General features: G+C 52.2%; 1 long non-coding RNA gene across 1 annotated transcript; it reads right to left on the bottom strand.

Moving 5' to 3' along the window:
- Positions 1-439: 439 nt before the first annotated feature.
- On the bottom strand, positions 440-13,952 carry LOC103223502 (uncharacterized). Its single transcript, XR_493836.3, has 4 exons — positions 13,867-13,952; positions 13,077-13,187; positions 3,010-3,187; positions 440-1,937 (listed from the first exon to the last, which is right to left on the bottom strand). It is a non-coding gene; the product is annotated as an uncharacterized lncRNA (long non-coding RNA).
- Between the last annotated feature and the right edge of the window lie 621 nt (positions 13,953-14,573).

Here is a 14,573-nt window from a genome sequence, read left to right as displayed (position 1 = left end):
AGAGGATGGGGGAGGGAGCCCGCTACTCAGGAACGCTGGGGCAGGACATGGGACAAAGGGCTGCCTCTACCCACCAGTGGAAGCCTGACCCTGAGCCCAAAGAAACTGGCCACCTGTGTGCTGACCCCAGGGCCTGAGGACAGGTCCCCAAGTGGACATCTCAAAGAGAGTCCCACATTCCAGGGCACATGGGAACTCTGGCCCTCTGGCAGCTGGAGGGGAGCAGGAAGGGCACAGCTGTCCAAGACCCGTGTGGCTTCCCAGAAAGAGGTGCCAGCCCTGAGGAGGCACCAGTGCTCAGGGACTCCTGGTTGCCAGTCTTGCCAGGGCAAAAAGGCAAGCGAAGGAAACCCTCCCTTCATGGGGCACTGCCTTGCAGTGTCAGGTGAGATCCCGGAGGGAAAGCTAGTTTGAGCTCCTCTGGAATGTGCAGGGAGGACTCCGTCAGGCCTGGCTCTGGCTCCAATCTGGGCAGCAGGCGAGCCCCGGAGCTCCACCAGTCCCATTGGCAGTGGGGGGCCCTCATGAGGCAGGAGCCCATGATTCATGCCCTGCTGGAATTTGTCGAGCATGCCGAGATTTGCAGCTCCTCCGAGGAGATCAGGTCCTGCCCTGATCAAAAGAAAAGAAGATGGATGAGGACACTATAAATAGGCCAGAGCCACCCAGCTGGCCTCGGGGATGCAGGCGGTGTGTGTTCTGGGTTCTCACGAAGCTAACAAACTCTAAATCCAGTTTGACATCGTGGCACACCGCCACCTGCTTCGGGGGATGCAGGGGACAAGGAGGAGCTATTGGCAGAGCGTTTGATTCCTGCAAGTTCTAACTTCTGCTAAAATTGGTTCATTGGTTCCTTTGCATGATTCAGGGCACACGGGCTTCTCTGACCACAGAATTCGCTCACTCGCACCCAGAGAAATGGACTTGGCTTGCTCTTTCCAACCTTTTGCCTCTGCAGAATCAGCAGTGGACATGTGAGCTGGGGCCTCTGTCCCTGTCATGTGAGGAGGTCAGGCAGGACAGGCAGGGAGCACTGGACGATGAGTCAGGAGGCCTGGTGGAGCTTGGGCAAGTCTGTTTTCCTCTCTGGGCCTCAGTCTTCGCCTCTGGTTGATGTAATAAAATCCTACAAACTTAGTCTTTTTTTTTTTTTAGAGACAGTCTCACTCTCTCACCCAGGCTGGAATACACTGGCATGATCTCAGCTCACTGCAACCTTCACCTCCCAGGTTCAAGCGATTCTCCTGCCTCAGCCTCCCAAGTAGCTGGGATTACAGGCATATGCCACCATGCCTGGCTAATTTTTGTGTTTTTAGCAGAGGTGAGGTTTCACCATGTTGGCCAGGCTGGTCTTGAACTCCTGACCTCAGGTGATCCACCCACCTTGGCCTCCCAAAGTGCTGGGATTACAGGTATGAGCCACCGCGCCAGGCCACACAAACTTAATCTTAAAGTCAACTTAGTCTTAAACAAGACGCTGATTGTCTGCTGGTTTCGGAGGTCAGCGGTCTGAGATGGCTGTCTCTACATGGGCTGATATCACAATGTCCGCCATGCTGGGGTCAAGCCAGGTTCTGCTGGGAAGGCAGTGCTCACGGTCTGCCAGAGCCCAGGACGGGGCTGTACAGTCAGCAGGAGGGTGAGTGGTCCGTCAGTGTCACTCCTGGCCAGGGTGTTCTGGCAGGAGAAGGGGGAGATTTGTTTGAGTGGAAGCCAGGAGCATTCCCAAGGCTGGCCTTTGAGGGTACCCACTGTGACCCCCAAATCCCCACACTTCAGAGATGCTTCCTGGGGCCACCAAGACTGGGGGAAGGCTGCTTCATTTCATCTGGGTCATGCTCCATTGTTGGGGGCCTGCCTGTGCCCAGCCCTGTGCTGGACTCGGCACCTCATTTTTGAGATGTGTGGCCCGCCCTGGGTCAGCCCCGTCTGCTGTGCTGGGGAGACAGACATACACACATACTCAGTCAAGTACTGTGGAGCAAAACCAAGGGACAGGTCACTCTAGACAGACAGTGAAGGGGGCTGTCTGTGAAAGCTGTCCAGGGTAACTGGGTTTTGAAGATTCACCAGGCAGATAAGAATGTGGAATTCCAGCCAAGGGGAAAAACGTATACAAAGACCTAGAGGAATCAAACAGAGTCTGTGTGGCAGGGGAGGGTTTGGGACTATAAGCAATTTGATAATACTGAGGGGTGAAATCGCAGGGGTGGAGAGGCAGGTGGGAGATGAGGCCAGAGGTAGGCAGAGGTGGGTTAAGGGGTCTGGCCTTCGTACTGCAGGCACTGGGGGTTTTCAGCTGTGGAGGGACAAGGTCAGCCGTGCATCTGACAGCATGGGTGGCTGGGGAGGAGCAGGGGTTGGGGAGGAGACCAGCTGAGCACAGAACCAGATGCCCACGGAGGACACGGGAAAAGGCGGCTTTCCATCCTGAAAGGATGTCTGCCCAGAACACCACACAGGGCACCAGAACCCACCCACAGTGACTCTGGACAGCCAAGAGGTGGGTCACCCCAAAGTCCCATCCAGGAGCTTCTTTGGTGGAGGAGGGGGCTACTGTCCCCAGGCCGCCAGTCTCAGGGATAAGAGAGTTCTTGTCTTTCCCATAGTCAGCAATTCCAACATTTGCGAGTCACTCCTTTGACTATGACCTGCTCACCCACCCACAGTGATGAGGGGAGTTGAATCTCTGTTTCTGCCTCTGTAAATGTGGACGCCCGGCTCCTTTACTGTGGCAATACTGCCGGGTAAGTCCCCCAACCCATACGGAGAAGGGGCTCCAAGAGGCCCCCACTGCCGCACCCCAGTCAGGTGAATATGACCGTGTCCTTTTATGATCAATGTGGGGACAGCAGCAGGAATTAGAGCAGTGGGGCAGGCACCAGCACCCACTCCTTCAGGCCGGGCTTTCTCCCCATCTCCCACGCTGTTCCCTCCTTCGAGGGGCTCTTCTCTGGCCAGTGAGGCAAAGGCCAGAGGGGAGGGGTGGGGAGGCCTACCCTGTCCTACCTGCCTTCACCGTGGAGCAGGGCAGTCGGGGCCAGTCCATGCGTCAGGTTCTGGCTCATGGGACAGGCCAGAGCCAGGCAGCCTTTCTCACCGGGTCCGTCTGAGTGGGCTCCTGTAGGTGGGGACGGAATCTCCAAGGAGAAGACTGGAGGTGAGGCTGGCGGAGGGGAAGGCGGACCTGGGAAAGGAGGGAGGGATTCCAGAAGCTTCTGGATGGGAGGTGGACTACAGGGAATGTGGGATCTCCCCGAGAGAGGCCAGACATCCCTGGTGTTGGGAGCTGGGCTGCTGAGGGGGTGTTTGGTGAATGCCCTGGCCATGGCCCAACAGGACAGATTTGGCTTTAGTGTAAACCAGAATCTCCCCTCTACTTTTGCATGGGGTGTGGACATGGTAACAAATTGGGGTTCTTCTGGGAAATAAGAGGGGGATGGACCCCACACTTCCAGGGTCCAAAAAAACTCCACCTCCCTCTATGCCCCACAGGCCCAGAGAAGGTATAGCTTCTCTGCGTTGCCTGTAACCCTCTGAGTGTCCTCCTGAGCCCCTCCTGCTGGGCAGTGGGCACAAAATGAGGCCAGCCCAGCCGGGCACAGTGCCTCATGCCTATAATCCCAGCACTTTGGGAGGCTGAGGTGGGCGGATCACAAGGTCAGGCGTTTGAGACCAGCCTGGTCAACATGATGAAACCCCGTCTCTCCTAAAAATACAAAAATTATCCAGGTGTGGTGGCAGGTGCCTGTAATCCCAGCTACTCAGAGGCTGAGGCAGGAGAATCACTTGAACCTGGGAGGCAGAGTTTGCAGTGAGCCAAGATCACGCCATTGCACTCTAGCCTGGACAACAGAGCGAGACTCCGTCTAAAAAAAAAAAAAAAAAACCGAGGCCAGCCCATGACATCAGACCCCAGGTCCCTCCCCTTCTCCCCTTCTCCACTGCCATCCCTCCAGTTTCTGGGTGCTTGAGGGGACAATGTGGCTTATATGGCTGCCTGGTGACAGGGGTTCTCAGGGCCTCCAGCCTGAGTCTCTGCCTCCTCATCCTCCAGCCTGCTGTCCCCTGGAGGACCCATCTCCGGCTGTCCTGGCTCCCACTGGCATTGGCAGGTGGGGGGCTAGGGATAGGTCTCCTGGCCTCTGGCCCTGGAACTTGGACCCTCAATCTGCTACCCCCGCTCCCATGCCCCTGCAGGCCCCGACAGTCTCCCAGCTGCTTCCGGGACCCAGGAATGCCAAACCCCCAGCCTCCAGCTCTCTGGCCACACAGACCACATTGCACAGGCTGGTGCTGGAGCAGCCCATGAGGCCATCTCCATCTGGGGAGCAGAATTCTGACATGGACCCAAAAGGAGCTTTGTGGCTCTCTACAGAGCTGATGGCCCAGGAAGCATCTCAATTTTAAAACAATAATGCCACTAGACGGGCAGAGCTGAGGAAATGCTACGTGGCCAGGACAGGCGAGGGTGGGCCCAGCACCTGGAAGCCCCCCGGACCCAGGGCAGTCCTCCCGTGGGGTCGTGGGGAGCCTTCTCCCTCTCTCCCTCAAAATGGCCTCCCTCAGCCCCTGCCTTTCTTCTTCTTCCTCTCTCTGAGCTGCTTTCTCTGCTTCTCCAGGCACCCTGTCATCAGCCAGAGCTCCTGGGCTCAGCTCTCTCTCCAGTTCAAATGAACGGCTCCTGGTGAAGGAGAATCTTGTTTCTAATTCCCAGTTCCCAAGCTGGCCTGGTCTGTGTGAAGCAACCACATGGTCAAGCCATCAGGGTCGGACAGGGTCATGAGAGTACACACAAAGGTGACCACCGAGTGCTGCACTGGGTCCGAAACCCAGCCCGGCCTGGCTCACCCAGCCTGGCTACCTGGCGTGGGCTGGCTGCTGCCGGGAAGGGCTCCTCTCAAATGGACACAGGCACAATGGCAGCTGATGCACAAATGGCTCCACTCCTTCCTGCCTTCATGCCTTCTGCAAGGTAACATTTCAGCTCATGGGAAGGTGGGAGCTATTTTGCCACCCCTGCAATCTGGCAGATGGCCTTATGATTTGTTTTGACCACACAGTGAGGTGGAGGTGATGCCAGTTCTGAGCCTAGGCCTTAAGTACTCTTGTGCCCTGCGGGAGCCCTGTGCTAGAGGATGAGAGACGACATAGAGCCGAGAGCAGCCGTCCCAGCTGAGGCCCCAGAAATGTGAGCCCAGCTAAGACAGCAGAGCCATGTTGCCAACCCTTAGTGACCCCAGAAGTGAGCCCATCTCAGATCAGCAGAGCCACCCAGTGGGCCTGGAGGCTCATGAGAAAGAATAAATGGTTGTGTTTGAAGCTATTACATTTGGGGGAGTTTTGTTAGACAGCAATAGATAACTGATACAGACATCCCATGGACTAGCTCTGAGCATCACATACTAAAAATGTGACTGCAGGAGCAGTTATCAGAGAAGCAGGGTCTCACTGTAACTCAAACAGAGACCCCCAGCTGTGGCTACGGCCTCTCCAGAGGAGAAGAGTCATAGTGGTTAAGATGCATAGACAGAGCCTGAAGGCAAGGTTCGCTGTGTGGCAGCCAATCTCCAAATATGGCCCCCAGGAACCATGCCTCCTGGTGTTTCCACCCTTGTTTAGTCCCCTCCCACACAGAATCTGGATCGGCCCTAACCCTCACATTAACTAACAGAATGCAGTGAAGTGCCACTGTACCAGTTCCAGGCCGGAGCGAGCCTTAACAAGACCCAGCAGCTTTAGCCTTTGCATTCTCAGGAGACTGCTGCCACCTAGGAAATCTGACCAGCCTGATGGAGAGAGGCTACCCAGAGGACATTGAGGGTGCAGAGAGGTGAGCGATAAGTCATCTTCGACATTCTGCTGCCATCTGACATCAATTGCATCAGAGACCACAAGCAGAAGAACTGCCCAGCTGAGCCCAGCCAACCCACAGAACCCTGAGAAATAATAATGAAGTGTTGTTTCAAGGCATGAGGTTGTGGGGTGGTTTGTTACACAGCAGTTGGTAGCTGAGGCACTCCACTTACCAGTCAAGGATTCTTGTACAAGTCATTTACGTGAACTCTACTGCACTTTGCAAATGGGGGTGATTCTCACTGATCTAAGCCAGATACCCTCACCCTGGGTATCATGAAGAACAGCTTCAGAATGATACTTTAGTTCCCTCTTACGAAGCCATAAAGGTTTCAGAGATGTGGGGTTCAGTCTCAGAGAACCCAGTAATCTATCTTCCAAATACACATCTGAGAGGGTTGCTCCCCTCTTGAAGGGTCGTGGGCAGCTCCTCATCTCTGGACCTTTCCGGGTCTGCCCTGCCCACCAGTCAGCCTCATCTCCCATCCCCCACCTGCCCCTTCCCCAGTTTGTACATTTGGCAATGTGTGACTTGGTGTTCTAGTTGCAGCTCAAATGCTGCCTCCTCTGACACCTTCCCCGTCCTCTGGGCAGGCTAGGGTGCTCCTCCTCTGTTCCCACAACCACTGCATTGTGCATTACAGCTGTCACTGTCCTATATCACTGTCTCCCTAATGATGACCCCAGAGGGCCAAGACCAGCTCCTTCCACTGTGTGGCACTGAGCAGAGGGCCGGGTACAGAGGGAAGATCAATAAATACTCCTGGGTGAATGAGGTCGAGGCCAGGGCTGCCTTCAGAGGGGCGGCATCTCCTAGGGAGACAGATCCCCCAACCAGGGACACAGGTATCAAAGCTGGACTGGGGATACGAGTGAATGTGGACAGCATTGGTCTGAATGTGCCTGAGAGGAGAGGAGGAGGATGTGAGGGCTGGAGAGCCCTCAGGATAAGCAGAGCTTAGGCCTGTCTCCGAGGGCATGTGGGGTTGCTTTCTGTTGCACTCAGATGTTTCTGTTCACTTTGGCCATGTGCAAAGCATCCCATTAGGTTGTATCTGTGATGCCTAAAATGGAGAGGAAATCTGGGAGTTTTCTAGGTAACGTCCAATCCAGATGACCGGCTTGAACAATTCTAGGGCTCTTCCCACCACCAACACCCTCAACACACCCCAGTGCACCCCAGCACACACACACACACACACACACACACACACACACACACACACAGGTGCCCCTTCATTGTTTCTGCTATACATTCCAGCTGCACTGAGTCGCGGCATCTCACTGGCTCCCCTCAGAGGAACCTATGAGGTCACCAGGAAGGGGGACTGCTGCAGGGCCCCGAAGCTTGGAAACAGGCATGAGAGCTGAGGAGTAAGCAGCAGGGGCCAGGCCCCATTCCGTGGCCTAACCAGAAAATGTACACTCTGATTCTCTCCAAATTACTACCCTGGAGCAAGATGAGAGCCATGTTGGCAGCCAAGGATGTAACTCCCAGAATGAGCTGAGTCAACTTGACTTCTGGCAGCATAGTGACCAGATACCCTAAAATGCCATCTGCTATCTGATTGCAAGTAAATGTCTACAGACATAACATTATTGCACTGCCAAGACCACACGGAAGCCCTCCTTCCACAAAAGAAAGAAACAACAAATAAAGCAAACTATCTGGAACCAGAGATGAGCAACAAGCATTTTCCTTAGGTAATGCCAAATGCAGAGTGGTGGGTGGGGGGAGTGAACCTAAGATTCCTACACCGACTTGAGACCCTCAAAGGTGGCTACCCCTCTAAGGAGAGAGTGTTTCCAACAAATCTGCCTGCCAGGACAGGGATCCCTCTGGGAAACCTGGGTGTCTGCTTCAGAGCTCCAGGTGAAAACATTTAAGAACAATAATAATGTCCCTGGAGGATTTGCAACCATTTGCTCTCCTGCAATGCTGAAGTTAAATTTATACTATCCTCATAGACAGGAAAATCCCCACTCAAGAAATTAAATTAAATTGGTTCTGGTCAGTGATAAACTGGTAGAAGCAATCAGAAATTCTTTCTGGAGGAAAGCATCCCAATTTAGGCCTTCAGGATTCCTACAAAAGCACAACCAAATACGAACGCTCTCTCTCTCTCTCTCTCACACACACACACACAATCAGACCCAAGGAGACAAGTCACCATAAGGTGAGACTCAATAGAAATAACAAATAGATTTAGACCTCTGAGAACTGCTTGAAATAAATGAAGTGCCAGCCGGGCACAGTGGCTCAAGCCTGTAATCCCAGCACTTTGGGAGCATGAGGCGGGCAGATCACGAGGTCAGGAGATCGAGACCATCCTGGCTAACACAGTGAAACCCCATCTCTACTAAAAATACAAAAAATTAGCCAGGCATGGTGGTGGGTGCCTATAGTCCCAGGTACTCAGGAGGCTGAGGCAGGAGAATGGCATGAACCTGGGAGGTGGAGCTTGCAGTGAGCCAAGATGGCACCACTGCACTCCAGCCTGGGCGACAGAGTGAGACTCCATCTCAAAATAAAAATAAATAAATAAATAAATAAATAATAAATAAATAAATGAACTGCCAGGCGTGGTGGCTCCACAACTGTAATCCCAGCACTTTGGGAGGCCGACATGGGCAGATTGCTTGAGCCCAGGAGTTCATAACCAGCCTGGGCAACATGGCAAAACCCCATCTCTACAAAAATGTGCAAAAACTAGTGAATGTGGTGGAGCATGCGTGTAGTCCCAGCTACTCGGGAGGCTGAGGTAGGAGGATCACTTGAGCTCAGGAAGTCTAGTCGGCAGTGAGCTGTGATAGTGCCACTGCACTCTAGCCTGGGAGGCAGAGTAAGAAAGATCTTGTCAAAAAAAACAAAAAGTTAGCAAGGGAGGGAGGGAGGGAGGGAAAAGAAAAATAGATGAAGTCTATTCATCTATCAATTTTTTCCTTTTTGATCATCTTCCTTAATCCATCTAAGGAATTCCAGCTAAATCTGCCTGCAGATTAAGGAAGTTTTTTGTTTTTGTTTGTTTGTTTATGAGACAGAGTTTTGCTCTCGTTGCCCAGGCTGGAGTGCAATGGCACGATCTCGGCTCACTGCAACCTCTGCCTCCCAGGTTCAAGTGATTCACCTGCCTCAGCCTCCCAAGTAGCTGGGATTACAGGCATGCACCACCACTCCCACCTAATTTTGTATTTTTAGCAGAGTTGGGGTTTCTCCATGTTGGTCAGGCTGGTCTCAAACTCCCAGCCTCAGGTGATCTGCCTGCCTCGGCCTCCCAAAGTGCTGGGATTACAGGCATGAGCCACCGCGCCCAGCCAATTAAGGAAGATTTAATGGAATAAGGAAGGTGATCAAAAAGGCAAAAGAGTCTATTGGAGAAAAAAAGGCCTGAGAGATTTGAAAACGAACTAAATATACGTTTACAAGTGAAAAAATACAAATGTTGAAACTGAATTAAACAGCTGAAGAGAGAATCAATGAATTAGAGCACAGATATGAAGAAATTTCCTAGGATGCAACACAGAAAGATGAGAAGAGAGAAAACATGAAAGAAAGGTAAGAAGGCTGGGAGGAGAGAATGAGTGAGTCTAATGTACATCTAATCAGAATTCCTAGAATTCCACATCCCTAGATGAGGTGGTATCCTCCATCCCTAGAGTGGAGGCAATGGTGGGGGTGCAGTGCAGGGCTGTTCTAGGCAGACGGAAGAGCGTGTGTAAGGCCCTGAGGAACCTAACCAAAGCTGCTCTGCTAGAGCCCTTGCTCTGTGCTACCTTATGCAGGGCAATGCTGGGGCACAGATGGGGCTTAAACACTGTCCCTGCCTGAGCAGTAGGCAGTCTGGTGGGGAGCCAGCCACAGTGAGGTGGACAGCCATGCTACTGCCTGGTCAACTCCATTTCCCCTTCAACTGCTAACTATACCACTTCTCCTCCCCAGCTCTCAGGCCACATGGCCCAGGTAGAGCTAGCCCCAGTCCTTCACGTTTCAGGGATGGACATGGGACCTCGACCAGGTTAATCACAGCCAGTGAGGTCCAGTTCTGAAACTTTTGTTAGAACCATTGGGCAGAGAAAGTCTCTGGTTCGCCCAGGGGTGCTGACAGGGGAGAATGTTAGTCTGGAACCACTATGAGATGGAACCAACATAAAGAAAGGCCCCCTTTGAGCCCTAGATCCAAGTTTCCTGAAGATACCCTGGACATAATGGTTACAGAAGTTAATAGATTTCCTTTTCTGTTTGAGCTGGTCTGAGCTTTTTTTTTTTCTGTTACATGTAATTCCTTGCTCTCTGTCCCTGAAACAGAGGGAAATCCCAAGGCTGGAGACCCCATGAGAGGACCTGGCCCAGTCTAGGGGTCAGTGAGGCTTTTTATGGGAGGTGATAACCAGGCTGGGTCTTGATAGCTGCACCAGAGTTGGCTGGATGGAAGAGGTGCGCCCGGGCAGGCTGGTGCAGGTGCTGGCTGCCTTCCCAGGAGTCAGGGCAGCTCACTGGCTCCTGGGCACAGTCTCTGCCCAGGCAGGCCCTGGGCTCCCAGGTCAGCTCTCAGCAGCAGCTTCTGAGGGCCTCAGGGTTTAGCAGGAACAGGAGGCCTAAAGAGGGGACAGCTCAGAAGCACTGCATAGGGTGGGACAGGTGAGCCTCCAAGGGTCTTATTTCATGAGTCATGTCGGTGTCAGGACCTCCAACCTCAGGATCCACCGAGGTTTGTGAGAGGAGTTGTGTCGGGAGGTCACCAGCCCATCCTGTCCCTCCCTGGCCCCCAGCATGGCCAGTGCCATGGCCACCCCTAGGTCATGTTGCCAGGCAGGGGCAATGTGCAGGGCACCAAACCAAGTGGGCTCAAGAATCTGCTCTTGGCTCTATAGTAAAGTCATTTCAGCTTCTTGATGCCAGCTGACTTGGCACCCACCCATGTTCAGTCTCTTGCAGATCAATCAGCTGATCAGTGGGCTGCATGGGTCTCTGTGTGCTGTGCCTCTGTCACTACCAGCCCAGGCTCCCATGCCCAGCTTAAATACCCTCTCCTTCAAGAACCCTTCTCTGATCACCCAAGGCATAAATGTTCTATTCTGTCTCTAACAACCCTTTGAACCAGGACCCCAGGCTGCCGTGGGATGTGGTTACTGGTAGGTATGTTGTATTTTCCTGTGGTTATCACTGTCTACTCAGGGCCTAGCGAGGACCTGGCAGGAATGCCTGGTAGTCCTACCCAGAGAAATCAGGCCAGAGAAAGAAAGAAGGGGCATCCAAATTGGAAAAGAGAAAGTTAAACTATCTCTGTTTGCCAACGATATATCTCCAAAAGACTCCTAGATTTGATAAATAAATTCAGTAAAGTCTCAAGTTACAAAATCAATGTATACAAATCAGTAGCATTGCCATACACCAACAATGATCAAGCTGGGAATCACAAGAACTCAATCCCTTTTTTTTTTTTCTTTGAGGTGGAGTCTCACTCTTGTTGCCCAGGCTGGAGTGCAATGGCACGATCTCGGCTCACTGCATCCTCTGCCTCCCAGGTTCAGCGGTTCTCCTGCCTCTGCCTCCTGAGTAGCTGGGATTACAGGCACCCGCCACCATGCCTGGCTAATTTTTGTATTGTTAGTAGAGATGGAGTTTCACTAGGTTGGTCCATGCCTGTAATCCCAGTGTTTTGGGAGGCCGAGGCGGATGGATCATCTGAGGTCAGGAGTTTGAACTCAATCCCTTTTACAGTACCTAGACACAAAAATTAAAATGCTTAGGAATATACTTAATCAAGGAGGTGAGAGATCTCCACAAAGAGAACTATAAAACACTGCTTAAAGAAATCATAGATGACAAAAACACATTGAAATACATCCCATGTTCACGGATTAGAACAGTCAATATTTTGAAAGTGACCATACCACCCAAAGCAATCTACAGAGTCACCGCAATTCCAACCAAAATACCAACGTCATTCTTCACAGAATTAGAAAAAGCAATCTTAAAATTCATATGGCATCAAAAAAGAACCTGAATAGCCAAAGCAATCCTAAGCAAAAAACAAATCTGGAGGCATCATATTACCCAACTTCAAATTATACTATAAGGATGTAGTAATCAAGACAGTATCAAGGAAGTGTCTACTGGTATCATGCACTGGCATCGAGGTAGATATACAGACCAATAGAAGAGAATAGAGAATCCAGAAATAAAGCCAAATACTTACAGCCAACTGATCTTCCACAAAGTATACAAAAACATAAACTGGGGAAATGACATTCTATTCAATAAATGGTGCTGGGAAAATTGGATAGCCACATGAAGAAGAATGGAACTGGATCCCTATTTCTCACCATATACAAAAATTAACTCATAATGGGTTAAATACTTAAATCTAAGTCCTGAAATCATAAAAATTCTAGAAGGAACGCTAGGAAAAACTCTTACGAACATTGGCCTAGGCTAAATATTTATGACGAAGGCTCCAAAGGCAAATGTAACGAAAACAAAAGTAAATATTCAGGACCTACTTAAACTAGAAAGCTTCTACACAGCGGAAGTAAACAGACAACTTAGAGAATGGGAGAAAATATTTGCAAACTATGCATCTGACAAAGGACTAATACCCAGAATCTACAAGGAACTCAAATCAGCAAGAAAAAAATAATAATAATCCTGGCTGGGCGCAGTGGCTCATACCTCTAATCCCAGCACTTTGGGAGGGCAAGGCGTGTGGATGACTTGAGGTCAGGAGTTTGAGATCAGCCTGGCCAACATGGTGAAACCCTGTCTCTACCAAAAACATAAAAAATTAGCCGGGTGTGGTGGCAGGGCCCGTAATCCCAGCTACTCAGTAGGCTGAGGCATGAGATTCAACTTGAATCCGAGAAGCAGAGGTTGCAGTGAGCCAAGATTGCACCACTGCACTCCAGTCTGGGTGACAGAGTGAGACTCTATGTAAAAATAATAATAATAATAATAAATACTTTATAAACATTAATTTACTGACTCTTCTTAACGACCTCAATGGTATATTCTGTTTGATCCCTGTTAACAGACAAGAAAATTCAGGTACAGAAAGGCTAGGTTACTTGTTCAGAGTCGCACAGCCAGTGTGCAGCAGAGCCAGAAGTCAAGCCCAGGGAGTCCCTCTCCAGTCTGTGCTCTTAACCCTGGGCCATGACATGCCATCACCCTAGGTGTGCAGTGAGGGGACTGGGGCCCAAGAAGGGGAAGGGACTCATACCTGAAGCCACACAACCAGGGTCCAGCCCCAGGCAGGCTCTTTCTCCACAGAGACAGAGCCGGTTTGGGCCCCTCCTTCCTCCTCTTGGTGACAGTTTCGCCCGTGGGCATCCTGTGGGCAAAGGGGAGGCTGAGTTTCTGGTTTGTTGGTGTGTTTCAGGAGTGCAGCTTGATGAGGTCAGTCTTTGTGTGCAGAGAGAGGAGCTGGGTGGAGCCTGGCTGGATGACTGGGCCTAGGCCTCCAGATGAGGGAAAGGAGCAGAGAGGACGAGGGATGCGTCATGGCACTGGTACTACTGAGAGAGACCCCAACCCCCAGGAGGGGTATGTAGGGGTGAGGAAGGGGCTGCTGGTTCCCCCGCTGGTGAGCAAGGGCTGGCTATGGGAGGGGCTCCAGGAGCAGAGGGGAAGTGTTAAAGACTCAAACCCAGCCAGGCACGGTGGCTCACACTTGTAATCCCAGCACTTTGAGAGGCTGAGGTGGGTGAATCACCTGAGGTCAGGAGTTCGAGACCAGCCTGCCCAATATGGAGAAACCCCATCTCTACTAAAAATACGAAAATTAGCCAGGTGTGATGCTGCACACCTGTAATCCCAGCTATTAGGAAGGCTGAGGCAGGAGAATCGCTTGAACCCGGGAGGCGGAGGTTGCAGTGAGGTGAGATTGCACCACTGCACTCCAGCCTGGGTGACAGAGCGAGACTCTGTCTCAAAAAAAAAAAAAAAAAGATTCAGACCCAGCTTCGGCCCCCTGTGTCACACAAACTGTTTTCCTCCTAGGGTAGGCTTACAGGGGCCCATGCCTGGGGCACCCAGGTTGGCAGGCAGCTTCGTGGACGCCTCTGGGGAGACCTCCCTGACTGCAGGCCGGCTCTGGGGTGCTGCAGAAGAACTCACTTCCATCTCTCCTATGGTGGTGCTGTAGGCAGCCATGTTTGACACCATGTGACAATGCCTGGTGGTCATGTGATCCCAAGACACCATACCATAGGTCAGCCCAGGACCAATAGCTGATGTCAGGAAGCAAGGAGCTGAACAGGTTGATTCACCCCTGGGGACTTCAGCCTGACCATCCCAGAAGAGGCAGCTGCTGACAGGGTCTCCTGGAGGGCTGAGGATGCAGGGAGGTCTGGGGGTCTTGAGGGCCACCTAGGGTCTTGGGGAGTCTTGGGAATTTAGAGGACCTAGGAGACCTTGTGGGGCTTTAGGAAGGCCTAAGGGGCATGGGGGGCCTTGGGATCGTTGAGGGGCCTGGGAAGGCTTTGAGGGGTCTCTGGAGGATCTTTGGGCCTTGGGGGCCTGGGGAGCCTTGGGGGACCTCCAGAGGCCTAAGGGACCTTGGGAAATCTTTGGGACCTTAGGGGGACTGGGGAGGTAGGAGACTTGAGAGGCCTGGGGCTTTGGGCCGGCCTTGGAAAGGAAGGGGGGCTGGGAGGGCCATGGCGGGTGGAGAAACGCCCCCAGAGGGCCTGGGTCATGCTGCGGCCACAGCCTGGGC

Source organism: Chlorocebus sabaeus, chromosome 19, assembly GCF_047675955.1.
Source record: "Chlorocebus sabaeus isolate Y175 chromosome 19, mChlSab1.0.hap1, whole genome shotgun sequence".
Classification (NCBI taxonomy): Eukaryota; Metazoa; Chordata; class Mammalia; order Primates; family Cercopithecidae; genus Chlorocebus; species Chlorocebus sabaeus.
The sequence above is the reverse complement of the archived record's forward strand: the minus strand, read 5'-3'. Positions and strand labels throughout refer to the sequence as shown.